The sequence below is a fragment of the Octopus bimaculoides genome, chromosome 17, assembly GCF_001194135.2.
Source record: "Octopus bimaculoides isolate UCB-OBI-ISO-001 chromosome 17, ASM119413v2, whole genome shotgun sequence".
NCBI classification, from domain to species: Eukaryota; Metazoa; Mollusca; class Cephalopoda; order Octopoda; family Octopodidae; genus Octopus; species Octopus bimaculoides.
In genome coordinates this window covers 12,902,605-12,914,235 of record NC_068997.1, presented here as the reverse complement: position 1 = coordinate 12,914,235, position 11,631 = coordinate 12,902,605, and the positions used below count along the sequence as shown (strand labels likewise).

General features: G+C 38.8%; 1 pseudogene; it reads right to left on the bottom strand.

Moving 5' to 3' along the window:
- Positions 1-11,631, bottom strand: part of LOC128249711 (uncharacterized protein DDB_G0271670-like) — a 17,530-nt pseudogene that overhangs the window by 4,605 nt on the left and 1,294 nt on the right.

The window sequence follows — 11,631 nt, the reverse complement described above, 5'->3', positions numbered from 1 at the left end:
CCGGAAGATGCTCGAGAAATAAGGGGTGTTACCTTAGTACACTGGTAGTGAATAACTGGCACCGTAGTACATCTCCAGCGTTAGAAGCTGCGCAAAGACAATAAATAATAATAATAATAATAATAATAATAATAATAATAATAATAATAATAATTCTTTCTACTATATGCGCAACGCCTGAAATTTTTGTGTGGAGGGGGGGCAGTCGATCAGACCGACTCCAGTACGCAACTGGTACTTAATTTATCAACCCCGAAAGGATGAAAGGCAAAGTCGACTTTGGTGGAATTTGAACTCAGGAGGCACAGTAAAGTAACAAAATTCTACAAAGCATCTTGTACAATGATTTAACGATTCTACCTGTTGCATAACATAACAATAATAATAATAATAATAATAATAATAATGAAAATAAGAATCGTAATAACAGTAACAACACGAATGAAATAGGTTTGGGGAAATTATATATACCAGTGTCTTGCGCAATGAAGGGAAAATTACTGTTGATATATGTGGTTTTAAAAAGGTGTTGTGTATAATGTGAAGTTAGGATAATCATGCATTTCCCAAGAGCGTTTCGCTGCTTACGGTTCTGGAATGACCTAACGAGGCGAAAATAGGAAGAACATGACGCAAGAAGTGGAAAGAGGACGGAGACATGTAAAAAAAAAAACAAAAAAAAAACAAAAAGAAACAACAGATGAAGGATGAAGAGGTGAGGGAGGCGGAGGAGAGGAGGAAGGGGAGGACAGTGAAAGTGTTGTTGATGAGAAGTTGTAGGATGAGCGGATACGGTCGAGAAGAGGAGGAGGAGGAGGAGGAGGAGGAGGAGGAAGAGGAAGAGGTGAGGCAGTTGGAAGTGAAGTAGTATGATGTAAGACCAAACTGAAAGGAATAATCTTGAAGGTGAGAGCCTGGTTACAGTGATTGATGATGCTGGTGATGATGATGCTGTTGATGATGATGCTGCTGATGATGATGCTGATGATGATGATGATGGTGATGGTAGTGGTAATGATGATCATGATGATCATGATGATGAGGATGATGAGGATGATGAGGATGATGAGGATGATGAGGATGGCGTTGGTGGTGGTTTTTGTGCTGGAGCTGGTGCGGATGAGGATGATGATGATGATGATGATGGTTTTAATCCTGGTGGTGGCTGTTGCGATATTTTCAGTGGTGTTAAAACTTTTGATGGCAGTGGTAGTGGTGCTGTTAGATATGATGCTGATGGTGATAGATGCCGTAGAGTGGCAATTGGGTGGGGCGAGGGCAAGGGGCGGGGGATGGGGGCTGCTGGCAGAAGAGTGGGAGGAGAGTTGTTATGGTGGTGGTGGTTGTAGTGTCAGAAGACAAAAGAATTAACTACAAGCTACACTCACCACACCCAACCCTCCAAAAACCAAACCTAACAAACAAAAACGTAAAAATAAAAGAAGGCAAACTACATAGCATAAAACAAGAAAAAAAAAACACAGATATCAGAATTCTTCATTTTCTGATAAGAACAGATTGGAATATAATTCCAAAGACCAAACATCGAAAATTCCCCAAACGCGAAAACCTGCTTCCAACAAATGACATCCAAAGAAAATACTTTGCGAAGACTTATTACCTAGAAATCGGACTTCTAATCTCTTGGAAAGAAACCAATATATCATTTATTGTTCTTTCTTTCATTCCTTCAGTCCTTCTTTCCTTCTTTTTTTTTCCGTTTTTCATTCTATCTTTCTGCCTATTTTTTTCGGTGTTCTTTTTATCTTTTTTGCTCTATCACATATTTTCTTTTACATCTTTTGTATATAGATATATATATATGTGTGTGTGTGTGTATGTGTGTGTGTGTGTGTGCGTGTGTGTATGTGTGTGTGTGTATATATATATATATATATATACATATATATATTATATATATATTGATATATATGTGTGTGTGTGTATGTGTGTGAGTCTATCTATATATACACACACACATTTATATATATATATATATATAAATTCATACCTGTTGATATATATTGATACGTGTTTGTGTGTGTTGATATTGATATTGATATTTATTTACATATTTTATATTTTTTCTTTTTTTCTTGTGTAGTCAGTTTATTTAGAGGTGATTTGTTGTTGTAATTGTTATTAAAGGGCATTTTCTTTAGCAAAAAAAAAAAAAAATTAATTCTCGTTTCACTTTTCACATGGTCCTTTAACCAATTCCAATCAATTGAAAATCCGGTTTTATTCTGGGTTACGATAGATATTGAAACTTGATTTCAACAGCGATATCTACTACTACTACTACTACTACTACTACTACAACCAAAATTAAAAATCGCTTCTGCTATAATCCGAAGGCCTATGTTGAGGAAGGGAGCTGATCGATTACATCGAACCTGATGTTTGAATGGCACTCATTTGATCGACCGCAAAACTCGACCCGGGCAGAAATTGAACTCTGAACGTAAAGACGGCCCAAACGCCGATATACAAACACGGATCTTCCACCTCCTAGTTCTCGCGATGCGCCTCGACACCTCGAGTTTCTACGTACAAAAATGGAAAGAGAAGGTTTGCTTTAGGGACTGGATGCATGATACTAAACGGTTACGATATGCGACCATTCATTCCGACCACCGATAAATGTCGCTGTACATTGCAGCGATCCAGCTTCTAAAGACAAACCGCTTTCAGAACAATCGACAAATACGGTTGGTCGACCCCATTAAACGCTTTCAACTAATCTAAATTCACCAAACCCCAGTTCATATCAGGTTCATTACCTACCTACACCCATTATTTCGTTCTAACAGGCAAACCTCTCAACTTTATCGATGGCCCATCTATGCTACCGAAACACCTATCCCCAAAGATCGGTCTAAGAATATGTAGATTTAGCTCCGCTACTCTCCTGTCCGCGTTGATATCTACAACAACGAATTATACAGAGTGACGCACAAAAATGTAGCCTAGGTTCGGCTGCATAATATAAATACAGAAATAAATTTATACTAGGCTACGGCTGAAAGAACACAATGGGACTTGGAAACGAACGGCTGGGTGCTTTGACATATGTGCAAATTTATTTCTGTATTTACACTATTCCATGGAACCTGGGTTACTTTTCGCGTGCCACCCTATATCTTCTCCTGCTCAAAGTTAGTCCTACTCTGCTAAATGAATTTTCTTTCTTCACCGCGCTAATTTTTCTAACGACTTACAACTCATAGACCATATATCTCCCTTCACGAAGGCACTTAACATCATTTCACTCTAAGTTCGCTGTCCTTGAGGATTTCGACGATCATAAGTCTTCGTGATTTTCACAGCTCTACCATTTTGGCGCTGCCGCTGTAGGAGAAAAATATTTTGCAATCATCTACTCTGTCAGCCAATTTCATTCCCATGGAACTTCTTTCGTCCTTGATCATGTTTTCACTTCCAAGTCCATCTACTACCTATACGTCACTCTTTGTACTTATACAGTCATCTGATCGTTGCTCTTCGTAACACACCTCATCGTACCTGGGATACAGAAGAGGAGAAGCACTACACAGTGCTTTGCATCATCCGTAGCTAAACCACAGCTAAATTTCTCAAGCGCAAATGTCAGAAATGGTTCACTCGTACATTCATTGCATCAGTTCAGACAATAAAAGAAAAAAAACACTGGCGGCCTAAGATGACTTACGCCATGTAGTAGATGTTTCTTACTTAGATGGGAATTCTCAGAAGATCATCAGCTGTACCATAAGGGATACCTATCTGTATTCGACAAACCGCAATCGCGGAGATAGAAAAAATATCACTGCAAACTTCGTGGAATGCTCTTTGTTCAATTTCCACATCACGATTGTTCAATACAACCGCAGAGAAAGCCTCACCTTCCGCGTTTTCCTTTGCATCGAATTTTGCACAGATTACGCGAATATCCTCCAAAAGTGTCTCCATTCGTCTAGGATCATCGCTATACTTACATATCTGCCAATGGTAAAAGAAATTCTGATCGCTTCAGATTATCAAGCCGCTAGTTTGGCAACGTCCTTACATTACTCAGTAATCTTCACCAGTGCCAGATGCTATCTTCATTAAACTTCTTCCTCTAACATCCTCTCCTCTCTCTTCCCACTCCCCACTTTCTATGTCTTTCCCCCTTTTTTATTCTTTCTCTATCTTTCTCGTTCTCTTTCTAGATAAAGAACTGTCCTCTTTAAAGATTATATCATCCACAATTTCTTCCTACCATTCCACACTCAGCCGTCGTCCACTTCCAAAGAAAGAAAAAAAAAGAACGAAAGAAAGAAAGAGAGAAAGGAGAAAAGAAGTAGAAAGCGAGTGAGAAGGAAAATCATTTGAAGGTGAAACGAAGGGAAAGTAGAAGAGAAAAATGAATAAGAAAAAAGAGTAAAACGAAAAGATAGCAAAAAAAATGGATTAAAAAGGAGAGGAAAGAAACTATGAAAAAAATTAAGAAAGGAAAGAAACGAAAAAGAAATGAAAGTATTTCAAGAACGAAAGAATTGGTAACAATGGAATAAAGAATAAGGGAAGACAGAAAGAGAGAGAGAGACAGACAGACAGACAGACAGACAGACAGACAGATAAAAGAATATTGGTAGCAAGGATTAGAGATAGAGTATATGTACACACACACACACATACAAACATATACACATAATACAAACACGCACGCATATATGTACATATATATATATATATATATATATATATATAGGCATGCATATCTGTGTACGCTTATATATATGTATATATATATACGTGTGTGTCTGTATATATGTGTGTGCGTGTATGAAGGAAGCACGCATTCAAATAGAAATAGGAAAAATGTGCTGAAAATAAAAATAAATGAAAATTTTTTACAAAATGACATGCAAATAATAAAAAAGAAATTAAATAGTAATAATTAAGTAAAACGACACACAAAAAAAACATACACTCATACATACACTCACACGTAGAAAACACACACATATACACATGCACACACGCAGATAGAAATAAAGTTAAAAATGAAACAACTGCAACAATAACTGCGCATATATTTTTGATAAGCTGTCTTGTGCATCTGTGCTAAACGACTAATGAAATTTTACAGATCACTAACTCTGTGCGCTACATTGGAATTGGCGATTGTGTCAGGAATCCTTCTTGTTCTTATTCTCCTTCTTGTAATGGTAGAAGTGCTGTAGACACAGAAGTGTAACAGGAAAAAAATAACCTGCAGTTTTTAATTACCCTCTTTTTACATTATGAGTTCAAACCGAACTGAAATCAACTTTGCCTTTCGCTCTTCCATGGTCGATTGCATCGTTGCATTTAAGTATAGGATTGTATTTGGTCAATTAGACTACTCCAGTGTGGCCATGTGCCTACGACGGGATGCTGAAAAGTTCCTGGCTTTAACGGTATTTCGAAAGGCCTGGTTGGATGGTTGGAGGCCCAACATTCTGAGTTCTTTTACAGGCCTTAGAAAACCTTAAGGACCGCTGTTATTAGCGTGTGAATCTGAGAGGGAGATATGTTAAATGAAATCATAATTAACTGATCCTCCTGTATTTTCTTTCACCCGAAGCCAAGATCTTTTCAGCAACCTCTTGTATATCGCAAACAAATAAGCTTGCTGAACGATTTCAGTCTAGTAGATGTAGATTTGGTAGCTATCAGGGGAAACAAGAAGTGCCGCTAGGAACCTTTCTGAACTTCTTCTCCGGCAATGTCTTAGCATTGTTTTGTAAGGATCTGAATCTCGAGGTAACGAGATGAATAGTACTCTGGTGATCCCACGCGTGAACATCAGCGAAGTAGTACTACCTTTTCACTAATGGCCAGCTATGCCAGCCTGAAGCAGAACCGCCAGGCTTCTTCAGATGTCTAGAAGCATTATTTGAGATCCCTAGTTGTGAATATTCGGAGCCGACAGGATTTACATGCCGGAAGCATGCGCTCACCTTCTGAGGACATACATTATGAACTTGGATAAACTGCATCGCGTCATTCACATTGCACCTAGTTAATGCATTTGTAAGACCAGCGGAGTTTTCACAGCTGTGGCTATTTAGCTGCATAAATCAGCCCGAGTGACGAAAATCACGTCATTTTTCCTCAGGAAAAGTCAGCAGCGATCGTATGAGTATACAAATTAAGAGAAAGTTAATGGAGTCACTAACCTGTGGAACGCTTATTTACAAAAAAGAACATTTGTGAAGAACTCTTACGATGTTGCAAAATGGTAGAATAGAGAGTAATAGATTAGAGGAAATACTAGCCAGCTGATGGGAAGACACGAATAGAAATGGCAATGCTTGACACGCCAGCAGTGAAAATAACACTCGACCATAAATTCAATGTGAAATAGTAAGGTTGCGTTGTCAGAGATAAGACGGATGCCCCTCGACAAAGAGGAAACATAATCGTTTCATGAGCTGGTGGCAAACGAATGTTGTAATAACTGATACAAAGTTAAATTTTCCATGGACCGCGATAAGCAAGTGCTATTCCATTCCATGAAAATTCCGTACAGATTTTTCAGAAGGGATTTGATCATCGGTTTTTTATAGAGACAGACCAATTGCAGTGAACTTTGTGTCTGTCGCCAGGGCACACGGCGGTTCTCGGTATAGTGTTGGAGTCCTGTGAAACACCGAAAATTGCTGCTCAGATACATTTGGCTGTGAATGTGTGTGCGACGGGTAGATTGTTTCGTTCGGATGGTCTTCCTTACAAGATTTATGAATACATAAATTGATTTGCCGATCTCTTGGCAAGATATCTATCGCAACGGGTAGATGACTGTAAACATCCCCAGTTATCCGCCGGGGAAGTATGGTGCTGATGCGGAGAGACGAAGAAGTGGGTCCATAATCGACAAACTGATGTCCATCTTTAATTGCACTGTACACGGAAACTAAATCAACTTCGAACAATTTATATGAAAATTGAAAATATGGACGGATACGTCTGTATGTCTGTATGCATGTATGTATTTATGAATCTGTGTATGTCATTATGTATATATGTGTGTAGATGAGTATCTATAACTTTAAGGGTGTATATGGTGCATAAATCAGGTTGTACTGACGTGTGTCTCTCTGTGTATTTCTATGTCTGGGTGTATGTGTTTGTGTACATCAGCGTTCTGTATGACCCAACACAGATATCTCTGTATGCTAACTTGTACATTAGATATTTATAAATCTGAGAGCGACCAAGTGTGTATTTTCTTTGTATCTATGCATGTATCTTTCTACGTCTGCACCTATATATGCATATATATATATATGTGTGTGTGTGTGTGTATGTGTGTGTTTGTGTGTTTGTGTGTGCGTGTTTGTGTTTGTCTGCGTATGTATCTAGTGTTGTATATATGCATACAGACGTGTATATGCATGCTCACGTGTCTATGTGTGTGCGCAAACGTGTGTGTGTGTGTGTGTGTGTGTGTGTGTGTGTGTGTGTGTGTAGGTTGATGAGTGGAGATTGTCGCTGGCCAAATTCCTAATTAAAATATTCTCCGAAGCGTAATAAACGATGAACAATTTCAGGATGGTCCTTTTCACAGTCCCTTACATATCTCTGTCTGTACGTCAGCGATAATGAGATAGTGACATGTCGCAGCATCGGCGGTGGCGCTGGTGGTAATTGTGATGGTGTCTGTGGTAGTGGTGATGGTGGCCCTTATGGAAATGGTGTAGTTAGTGGTGATAGGAACGACGACGACGATGATGATGATGATGATGATGATGATGATGGTGGTGGTGGTTATGATGATGATGATGATGATGATGATGATGATGATGATGATGATGATGATGATGATGCTGAAGGTGATAGCCGCGGTGGTGTCGATGATTTTGAGGCTACTTGGTGGTTAGCGCTGATGGTAGTAGAGTTATGGTGAGGGTGGAGCTGTAGCCGTTGTTTGTTGTTGTATTGGTGTTGTGGTGTTGGTGGTAGTGGCAGTTGACTTGGCGGTGGGGATTTCTTCGTATGTTTTTAGCTCGTGGTGGAGGGGCTTTTGGTCATTGATATGACGGTGGTGGTGGAGGCGTTGATGATGATAGCAGTTTGTTTTGGTGGTGGTGATGGTGGTGGTGGGGGTGATGGTGGTAGTAGTGGTGGTCGTCGTCGTGATAGTGGTGGTGGTGCTGGTGGTGGTTGTCGTCGTCGTCGTCGGGATAGTGGTGGTAGTGGTGGTGGTAGTGGCGGTGTTTGTGATGGCTGTGTTAGTGGTGTTTGTGATAGCAGTGGTGGTGGTGGTAGTGGTGGTGCTAATAGTGGTTGTATTATTGTTGTTGGCAGTGATGGTGATGATTATCATGGTGGTAGTGATGCTAGTGGTAGTGGTGGTGATGGTGGTGGTCATGGTTATGGCGGCGGCGGTGGTGGTGGCGGCGGTGGTGGTGGTGGTGGTGGTAGTGGTGGTGGTGATGGTGGTGTTGGTGATGGTGGTGGTAGTGGTGGTGGTTATAATTGTTGTAGTGATTCTTGCAATGGTAGGATGGTAGTAGAGAGGATGAGAAGGTAAAGTTATAGGTGTTGTTATTCATGTTGTTGCTATTCTTGTTGTTGTGGTGGCCATCTTGAGCTACTAGTGTTGATGTAGTGACTACGGCTTCTGTTGTTGTTGCTCTTTCTTCTTCTTCTTCTTCTTCTTCTTCTTCTTCTTCTTCTTCTTCTTCTTCTTCTTCTTCTTCTCCTATTTCTTACATTTCTTGCTCATTCTTATACTTATTCGTTTTCTTCTATTTCTTTTCTGCTCTCCTTCTTTTCTTCGTTTTCATGTTCTTTTCTTCTATCTCTTCTACTTCTTCTTCTCCATCTTGTTGTTGATATTCTTCTTCTTCTTCTTCTTCTTCTTCTTCTTCTTCTTCTTCTTCTTCTTCTTCTTCTTCTTCTTCATCTTCTTCTCCTCCTTCATCTTCTTCTCCCTCTTCTCCTTCCTCTTCTCTTTCTTATTTATCTTCTTCTTCCCATTATGGTTATGGTAATCTTGTTGTTGCTTGTGGTAGCTAAGTTTATGGACGCAGTGCAATAAAGGTTATACCAATTGTGAAGGTATTGTTGTAGTATTGGTGGGGAGTGATGGTGATGTAGCCAAGACTATTAGTATTGGCGGTGGTTGAGGTGGTGCTGGTGGGTTTCCTTTTTTGGTGATGTGAAGGAGATAACAGTGTAGCAGAGATAGTTCTGGTGACGGCGACAGCAACGATGGTAAATGACGTAGTACTTGCGGTGTTGGCGGTTGAGGAGGAAGAGAGCGAGGTTGATGATGCTGCCTGTGGTAGGTCGGAAGTTGAAAGAAACTTCCCACGTGACTCGTTGCGTTCGAAAAGAGACCGGAAGGTCAAGCAAGTCCAACGGCGTTAAACACGCGTAAACATTTACAGAAATAAGAATTTCAAGAAATTAGGCTACAGAAAACGGACCGTCATGGTTCAGCAATCAGTTCGGTAGGGTCAGCAGAGTTCATGACCCCTGAATTGGTATTTCATTCAACTTTACCCTCGCCACACTGGAAGCAATTCATTAAGTGACGGACAGGCAGATGCATTAAAGTATAGTTTCTCTACGTTCGGTGTTCAAATCCTGACAAATTCAACTTTGTTTTCGGTCCTTCCAGTGTCGATAAAATAAATTCTAAAATACTAAACATCGATTTTGCATTCCAGTAGCGCATGCTAGACGTAAATTGTGCTACAGTTGTTTCTATATACAAACACATTTCTTCGAATTATATATGGTAGTGGGGAGCAGTTGATATATATAGCGACAGGCATTTTGTTTTATTGACTCCGAAACGATCAAAGGCAAAGTTGATTTTGACTGGATTTGAAATCAAACTCCAGTGTTTTGGAATATCGCAAGATATTTTGTCCGCAGACCAATGGCATTGTGTTATAAGGGTTTCTAAATGAAGCATGAGAGCAGCGATTTTTTTTTTTTTTTTTTTTTTTTTACTGAAGGGAGTTGATCGAAACCAGCGATTCCATTCCTTTTATCAACTCTGAAATGATGAAAGGCAGAGGTGTTCTCGGAGGAAATTGAACTGAGAACGTAATAAGCAGGTACAAATACTACAAGGCAATAATGCTGGCAGCTTGTCACCTTGGTATGGTGTTATAATTCTTTCTACGATAGGCATAAGGCCTGCAATTTTGCGGTGGGGGCTATTCAATTACATCGCCTTCCCCGCAGAACTTGACTACTACTTATTTTATCTATCCCGAAACGATGAGAGGCAAACATCGACCTCGACGGAATTTGAGCTCAGGACTTAAATTCGGTATCTTGTCCGGCATGGCAACGATTTTGCCAGCTGGCTGCCCTGAACGATATCATAACAGAAGAGAAACTTAGAATTGTGGAAAAGTTGAGTGAACCAAAACAAAAACATTCAAATCACTCCTTAATGCTTCAAAAAGCTCAGAACACTTTGAAAATGTAGTCCTAGATATATTACGTCCGTATTAAAGTTGATGTGTTTGATATGGGTTGAACATTGTCATTTTGAGTTTATTCGATGAAGAATGAACATGAGCTAAAACAGATGAACATGAACTAAAACAGATGGATATGAGCTAACACTGAACATGAGCTAAAACAGACACGATGAACCAATGAATTGCTTTTGATCAACAATGAAAAGAACAACAGATCTAAGAGACAAGTCTACAGTGGAGTCGTAACTAGTTACGCGGTCACTCGACTTGCTAGATATAACAGCTAAAGGTCCCTAAAATCGCGGTTGGTTCTCTCAAAACATAGAAACAAAACGGGTTGCCTGATAACATCGTAGGTACAATGTCTGAATATTCGGTAATAGATCTAGTTATCCAGAGTTGATATGGGGATGTAAATACAAGAATTATAACGAAAAGGGAACTGTATATATATCTAACGACATCTCACATGAAATGGGGGTGGGGAGGGAAGGAACAATCTAGAGTATTGTATTGTAGTCTTACTGTAGAAATACTCCAGGCAACGTTCAGTGTATCAGATGTTACTTACGGAACTATTTAGATAATGAACTAATGAGGCAATCATATACGATCATCATAATAATAATAATAATGATAATAATAATGATAATAATAATAACAATGATAACAATAATAATAATGATAATAATAATAATAATAATAATAATAATAATAATAATAATAATAATAATAATAATAATAATGATAATAATAATAATAATGGTGATGGTGGCGGTGATGGCGGCGGCGGCGGTGATAGTGTTGATGATGCTATTGTTATTGATGATGATGATGGTGGTGGTGGTGGTGGTGGTGGTGGTGGTGGTGCTGCTGCTGCTGCTGCTGCTGCTGGTACTAGTGAAGACGCTGATGATGATATGCTAAGAGATTGCCCTCGACAAAAACTAGAGGTATGAAGTATTTAATAATAATAATAATGATAATAATGATAATATTAATAATAATAGTAATAGTAATAATAATAATAATAATAATAATAATAATAATAATAGTAATAGTAATAATAATAATAATAATAATAATAATAATAGTAATAATAATAATAGTAATAATAATAATAATAATAATAATAATAATAGTAATAATAATGATAATTACAATAATAATA